Source organism: Arachis hypogaea, chromosome 6 (genome assembly GCF_003086295.3).
Source record: "Arachis hypogaea cultivar Tifrunner chromosome 6, arahy.Tifrunner.gnm2.J5K5, whole genome shotgun sequence".
Lineage (NCBI taxonomy): Eukaryota > Viridiplantae > Streptophyta > Magnoliopsida > Fabales > Fabaceae > Arachis > Arachis hypogaea.
In genome coordinates, this window is record NC_092041.1 from 31,431,305 (window position 1) to 31,439,480 (window position 8,176).

Below are 8,176 nucleotides of genomic sequence, written 5' to 3' on the forward strand. Positions count from 1 at the left end.
AGTGTTCTATCCCTTTTATTATTTCTTCTTTTTATTATTAATTATTCGAAAACCCATAAACCATTTTTAATTTGCCTAACTGAGATTTGCAAGGTGACCATAGCTTGCTTCATACCAACAATCTCTGTGGATTCGACCCTTACTCACGTAAGGTTTATTACTTGGACGACCCAGTACACTTGCTGGTTAGTTGAACGGAGTTGTGAAAATAAACAATGCCCTCAGAGTATAAAAATTCTAAAATCCAATTACAAGAAAACAGGAATCACAATTTCGTCCACCACTACTTCTGCCTTCTATTTTTCTTTTCCTTTGACACCTCAAGGAATCTCTATACTGTGAAATAGAGGATTCCATATTTTCTTGTTCTCTTCTCTTTCATATGAGCAGAAGCAAAGACAAAAGCATTCTTGTTGAGGCTGACCCTGAACCTGAAAGGACCTTAAAGCGAAAGCTAAGAGAAGCCAAGGCACAATCCTCTGTAGAGGACCTAACAGAAATCTTCAAAGAAGAAGAACCCATGGCAGCTGAAAACAACAACAATGCCAACAATGCAAGGAGGGTGCTGGGTGACTTTACTGCACCTACTCCCGACTTTTATGGGAGAAGCATCTCTATCCCTACCATTGGAGCAAACAACTTTGAGCTTAAGCCTCAATTAATTTCTCTGATGCAACAGAATTGCAAGTTCCATGGACTTCCATTGGAAGATCCTCATCGGTTTTTAGCTGAATTCTTGCAGATCTGTGACACTGTCAAGACTATTGGGGTTGACCCTGAGGTCTACAGACTTATGCTATTCTCTTTTGCTGTAAGAGACAGAGCTAGGACATGGTTGGACTCACAACCTAAAGAAAGCCTGAACTCTTGGGAAAAGCTAGTCAATGCCTTCTTGGCAAAGTTTTTTCCACCTCAAAAATTGAGTAAGCTTAGAGTGGAAGTCCAAACCTTCAGACAGAAGGAAGGAGAATCCCTCTATGAAGCTTGGGAAAGATACAAACAATTAATCAGAAAGTGTCCCTCTGATATGCTTTCTGAATGGAGCATCATAGGTATTTTCTATGATGGTCTCTCCGAACTATCCAAGATGTCTTTGGATAGCTCTGCTGGAGGATCTCTTCATCTGAAGAAGACGCCTACAGAAGCTCAAGAACTAATTGAAATGGTTGCAAATAACCAATTCATGTATACTTCTGAAAGGAATCCTGTGAACAATGTGACTAATCAGAAGAAAGGAGTTCTTGAGATTGACACTCTGAATGCCATATTGGCTTAGAACAAAATATTGACTCAACAAGTCAATATGATTTCTCAAAGTCTGTCTGGAATGCAAAATGCACCAGGTAGTACTAAGGAGGCTTCATCTGAGGAAGAAGCTTATGATCCTGAGAACCCTTCAATGGAAGAGGTGAATTACATGGGAGAACCCTATGGAAACACCTATAATCCTTCATGGAGAAATCATCCAAATCTCTCATGGAAGGATCAACAGAGACCTCAACAAGGTTTCAACAACAATAATGGTGGAAGAAACAGGTTTAGCAATGGCAAGCCTTTTCCATCATCTTCTCAGCAACAGACAGAGAGTTCTAAGCAGAACCACTCTGACTTAGCAACCATGGTCTCTGATCTAATCAAAACCACTCAAAGTTTCATGACTGAAACAAGGTCCTCCATTAGAAATTTGGAGGCACAAGTGGGACAGCTGAGCAAGAAAATTACTGAACTCCCTCCTAGTACTCTTCCAAGCAATACAGAAGAAAATCCAAAAGGAGAGTGCAAGGCCATCAACATGGCCGAATATGGAGAGGAAGAAGAGGCAGTGAACGCCACTGAGGAAGACCTCAATGGACGTCCACTGGCCTCCAATGAGTTCCCAAATGAGGAACCATGGGAATCTGAGGCTCAAAATGAGACCATAGAGATTCCATTGGATTTACTTTTGCCATTCATGAGCTCTGATGAGTATTCTTCCTCTGAAGAGGATGAGTATGTCACTGAAGAGCAAGTTGCTAAATACCTTGGAGCAATCATGAAGCTAAATGACAAGTTATTTGGAAATGAGACTTGGGAGGATGAACTCCCTTTGCTCACCAAAGAACTGGATGACTTGTCTAGGCAGAAATTACCTCAAAAGAGACAGGATCCTGGGAAGTTTTCAATACCTTGTACCATAGGCACCATGACCTTCAAGAAGGCCTTGTGTGACTTAGGGTCAAGTGTAAACCTCATGCCTCTCTTTGTAATGGAGAAGCTAGGGATCTTTGAGGTGCAAGCTGCAGAAATCTCACTAGAGATGGCAGATAACTCAAGAAAACAAGCTCATGGACTTGTAGAGGATGTTCTGGTAAAAGTTGAAGACCATTACATCCCTGCTGATTTTATAGTCCTAGAGACTGGGAAGTGCATGGATGAATCCATCATCCTCGGCAAACCCTTCATAGCTACAGCAAAGGCTGTGATTGATGTTGATAGAGGAGAATTGATCATTCAAGTGAATGAAGAATCCTTTGTGTTTAAGGCTCAAGGATATCCCTCTGTCACCATGGAGAGGAAGCATGAAGAGCTTCTCTCAAAACAGAGCCAAACAGAGCCCCCACAGTCAAACTCTAAGTTTGGTGTTGGGAGGCCACAACCAACTTCTAAGTTTGGTGTTGAACCCCCACATTCAAACTCTAAGTTTGGTGTTGGGAGGTTCCAACATTACTCTGAGCATCTGTGAGGCTCCATGAGAGCCCTCTGTCAAGCTACTGACATTAAAGAAGCGCTTGTTGGGAGGCAACCCAATGTTATATTTTATCTATTTCCCTTTGTTATTTTATGTTTTCTGTAGGTTGATGATCATGAAAAGTCACAAAATCAATTAAAAAAGCAAAAACAGAAAGAAAAACAGAAAGAAAAACAGCACACCCTGGAGGAAGATCCTGCTGGCGTTTAAACGCCAGTAAGGCTAGCAGATGAGCGTTTAACGCCCAGTCTGGCACCATTCTGGGCGTTTAACGCCAGAAAGGGGCACCAGACTGGCGTTAAACGCCAGTAAAGGGCAAGAACTTGGTGTTAAACGCCAGAAATGGGCACCAGCCCGGCGTTTAACGCCAGATTTGGCACAAAGAGCAATTTTGCTCGCCACTTGGTGCAGGGATGACTTTTCCTTGACACCTCAGGATCTGTGGACCCCACAGGATCCCCACCTACCCCACCACTCTCTCTCTTCTTCACCCATTCACCAATCAACTCCACTCCTCTTCCCCAAAAACCCTTCACCTATCAAATCCCATCTTTCTCTTCACCACTCACATCCATCCTTCATAAAACCCCACCTACCTCACCATTCAAATTCAAACCACTTTCCCACCCAAACCCTCCCATACATGACCGAACCATCACCCTCCCCCCACTCCTATATAAACCCATCTTCACTCCTTCATTTTCACACAACATAAACACTCTTTCTCCTCCTTTGGCCGAACCACAAAGCCTCCCCCATCTCCTTCATTTCTTCTTCTTCTACTCTCTTCTTTCTTTTTTTGCTCGAGGACGAGCAAACCTTTTAAGTTTGGTGTGATAAAAGCATTGTTTTTTGTTTTTCCATAACCATTTATGGCATCCAAGGCCGGAGAAACCTCTAGAAAGAGGAAAGGGAAGGTAAAAGCTTCCACCTCCGAGTCATGGGAGATGGAGAGATTCATCTCAAGGGTGCATCAAGACCACTTCTATGAAGTTGTGGCCTTGAAGAAGGTGATCCCCGAGGTCCCTTTCAAACTCAAAAAGAGTGAATATCCGGAGATCCGACATGAGATCCGAAGGAGAGGTTGGGAAGTTCTTACCAACCCCATTCAACAAGTCAGAATCTTAATGGTTCAAGAGTTCTATGCCAATGCATGGATCACCAAGAACCATGATCAAAGTGTGAACCCGGATCCAAAGAATTGGCTTACTATAGTTCGGGGGAAATACTTGGATTTTAGTCTGAAAAATGTAAGGTTGGCCTTCAACTTGCCCATGATGCAAGGAGATGAACATCCTTACACTAGAAGGGTCAACTTTGATCAAAGGTTGGACCAAGTCCTCACAATCATATGTGAAGAGGGCGCCCAATGGAAGAGAGATTCAAGAGGAAAGCCGGTTCAATTGAGAAGGCATGACCTCAAGCCCGTGGCTAGAGGATGATTGGAGTTTATCCAACGCTCAATCATTCCCACTAGCAACCGGTCCGAAGTTACTATAGACCGGGCTATCATAATTCATAGCATCATGATTGGAGAAGAAATAGAAGTTCATGTGGTGATATCCTAAGAACTTTATAAGGTGGCAGACAAGTCCTCTACCTTGGCAAGGTTAGCCTTTCCTCATATCATTTGTCACCTCTGTTATTCAGTTGGAGTTGACATAGAGGGAGACATCCCCATTGATGAGGACAAGCCCATCACTAAGAAAAGGATGGAGCAAACAAGAGACCCCTCTCATCATCAAATCCCTGAGATGCCTCAAGGGATGGACTTTCCTCCACAAAACTATTGGGAGCAACTAAACACCTCCCTAGGAGAATTGAGTTCCAACATGGGACAACTAAGGGTGGAGCACCAAGAACATTCCATTCTCCTCTATGAAATTAGAGAAGATCAAAGAATCATGAGAGAGGAGCAACAAAGACAAGGAAGAGACATTGAGGAGCTCAAGCACTCCATAGGATCTTCAAGAGGAAGAACAAGTCGCCATCACTAAGGTGGACCCGTTCTTTAATTTCCTTGTTCTTTATTTTTCTGTTTTTCGAATTTTAGTGCTTGTGTTTATCTATGTTTGTGTCTTGTGATCATTAGTGTCTTAGTGTCTATGTCTTAAAGTTATGAATGTCCTATGAATCCATCACCTCTCTTGAATGAAAAATGTTCTTAATTGAAAAAGAGAAGAATTGCATGAATTTTGAATTTTATAACAGTTTAATTATTTTGATGTGGTGGCAATACTTTTGTCTTCTGAATGTATGCTTAAACAGTGCATATGTCTTTTGAATTTGTGGTTCATGAATGTTGGCTCTTGAAAGAATGATGAAAAAGGAGACATGTTACTGAGGATCTGAAAAATCATAAAAATGATTCTTGAAGCAAGAAAAAGCAGTGAATACAAAAAAAAATTCGAAAAAAAAGAAGAGAGAAAGAAAAAGAAAGAGAAAAAGAAAGAAATAAAGTTGTGATCCAAGGCAAAAAGAGTGTGCTTAAGAACCCTGGACACCTCTAATTGGGGACTCTAGCAAAGCTGAGTCACAATCTGAAAAGGTTCACCCAATTATGTGTCTGTGGCATGTATGTATCCGGTGGTAATACTGGAAGACAGAATGCTTTGGGCCACGGCCAAGACTCAATAAGTAGCTGTATTCAAGAATCATCATACTTAACTAGGAGAATCAATGACACTATCTGGATTCTGAGTTCCTAAAGAAGCCAATCATTCTGAATTTCAAAGGATAGAGTGAGATGCCAAAACTGTTCAGAGGCAAAAAGCTAAAAGCCCCCGCTCATCTAATTAATACTGATCTTCATAGATGTTTTTGAAATTCATTGCATATTCTCTTCTTTTTATCTTGTTTGATTTTTAGTTGCTTGGAGACAAGCAACAATTTAAGTTTGGTGTTGTGATGAGCGGATAATTTGTACGCTTTTTGGCATTGTTTTTAGTATGTTTTTAGTATGATCTAGTTAGTTTTTAGTATATTTTTATTAGTTTTTAGTTAAAATTCACTTTTCTGGACTTTACTATGAGTTTGTATGTTTTTCTGTGATTTCAGGTATTTTCTGGCTGAAATTGAGGGACCTGAGCAAAAATCTGATTCAGAGACAAAAAAGGACTGCAGATGCTGTTGGATTCTGACCTCCTTGCACTCGAAGTGGATTTTCTGGAGCTACAGAAGCTCCATTGGCGCGCTCTCAACGGCGTTGGAAAGTAGACATCTTGGGCTTTCCATCAATATATGATAGTCCATACTTTGCCCAAGATTTGATGGCTCATACCAGCGTTCAAAGTCACCTTCAGAATTCCCAGCGTTAAACGCCGGAACTGGCACAAGGATGGGAGTTAAACGCCCAAACTGGCACCAAAGCTGGCGTTTAACTCCAAGAAGAGTCTCTACACGAAAATGCTTCAATGCTCAGCCCAAGCACACACCAAGTGGGCCCAGAAGTGGATTTTTATGTCATTTACTCATCTCCGTAAACCATAGGCTACTAGTTCTCTATATATAGGACCTTTTACTATTGTATTTTCATCTTTGAATCTTTGGAATCTTTTGATCTTTAGATCTTTTGATCATTGGAAGGCTGGCCTCACGGCCATGCCTAGACCTTGTTCTTATGTATTTTCAACGGTGGAGTTTCTACACACCATAGATTAAGGTGTGGAGCTCTGCTGTACTTCGAGTATTAATGCAATTACTATTGTTCTTCTATTCAATTCCGCTTGTTCTTGTTCTAAGATATCACTTGTTCTTCAACTTGATGAATGTGATGATCCGTGACACTCATCATCATTCTCACCTATGAACGTGTGCCTGACAACCACCTCCGTTCTACCTTAGATTGGGTGAATATCTCTTGGATTCCTAATACACAACGCATGGTTGATCGCCTGACAACCGAGCGCTCGCCTGACAACCGAGCCAGCCATTCCGTGAGATCAAAGTCTTCGTGGTATAAGCTAGAACTGATGGCGGCATTCAAGAGAATCTGGAAGGTCTAAACCTTGTCTGTGGTATTCTGAGTAGGATTCGATGATTGAATGACTGTGACGAGCTTCAAACTCCTGAGGGCGGGGCGTTAGTGACAGACGCAAAAGAATCACTGGATTCTATTCCGGTCTGATTGAGAACCGACAGATGGATAGCCGTGCCATGACAGGGTGCATTGAACATTTCCACTGAGAGGATGGGAGGTAGCCACTGACAACGGTGAAACCCTTGCATACAGCTTGCCATGGAAAGGAGTAAGAAGGATTGGATGAAGACAGTAGGAAAGCAGAGAGACGGAAGGGACCCAGCATCTTCATACGCTTATCTGAAATTCCCACCAATGAATTACATAAGTATCTCTATCTTTATCTTTATGTTTTATTCATCATTCATATCCATTTGAGTTTGCCTGACTAAGATTTACAAGGTGACCATAGCTTGCTTCATACCAACAATCTCTGTGGGATCGACCCTTACTCGCGTAAGGTTTATTACTTGGACGACCCAGTACACTTGCTGGTTAGTTGTGCGAAGTTGTAGTGATCACAATTTCGTCCACCAGAGAATCAATAACACTATCTGGATTCTGAGTTCCTAAAGAAGCCAATCATTCTGAATTTCAAAGGATAGAGTGAGATGCCAAAACTGTTCAGAGGCAAAAAATCTAAAAGCCCCGCTCATCTAATTAATTCTGATCTTCATAGATGTTTTTGGAATTCATTGTATATTCTCTTCTTTTTATCTTATTTGATTTTCAGTTGCTTGAGGACAAGCAACAATTTAAGTTTGGTGTTGTGATGAGCGGATAATTTATACGCTTTTTGGCATTGTTTTTAGTATGTTTTTAGTATGTTTTAGTTAGTTTCTAGTATATTTTTATTAGTTTTTAGTTAAAATTCACTTTTCTGGACTTTACTATGAGTTTGTGTGTTTTTTTGTGATTTCAGGTATTTTCTGGCTGAAATTGAGGGACTTGAGCAAAAATCTGATTCAGAGACTAAAAAGGACTGCAGATGCTGTTGGATTCTGACCTCCCTGCACTCGAAGTGGATTTTCTGGAGCTACAGAAGCTCAATTAGCGCGCTCTCAACGGTGTTGGAAAGTAGACATCCTGGGCTTTCCAGCAATGTATAATAGTCAATACCTTTCCCGAGATTTTATGGCCCAAACCGGCGTTCCAAATCAGCTCAAGAATGCCCGGCGTTAAACGCCGGAACTGGCACAAGAATGGGAGTTAAACGCCCAAACTGGCACAAAAGCTGGCGTTTAACTCCAAGAGAAGTCTCTACACGAAAATGCTTCAATGCCCAGCCCAAGCACACACCAAGTGGGCCTGGAAGTGGATTTTTATGTCATTTACTCATCTTTGTAAACCTTAGGCTACTAGTCCTTTATAAATAAGACCTTTTGCTATTGTATTTTCATCTTGGTTCTTCTGGTTTCCTCTCTGGGGCC

At 41.5% G+C, this 8,176-nt stretch overlaps 1 non-coding gene across 1 annotated transcript; it reads right to left on the minus strand.

Annotated features, from left to right (window-relative positions):
* Positions 1 to 925: 925 nt before the first annotated feature.
* LOC112700246 (small nucleolar RNA R71) lies at positions 926 to 1,033 on the minus strand. Its single transcript, XR_003153158.1, has one exon. It is a non-coding gene; the product is annotated as a small nucleolar RNA R71 (small nucleolar RNA).
* Positions 1,034 to 8,176: the final 7,143 nt, after the last annotated feature.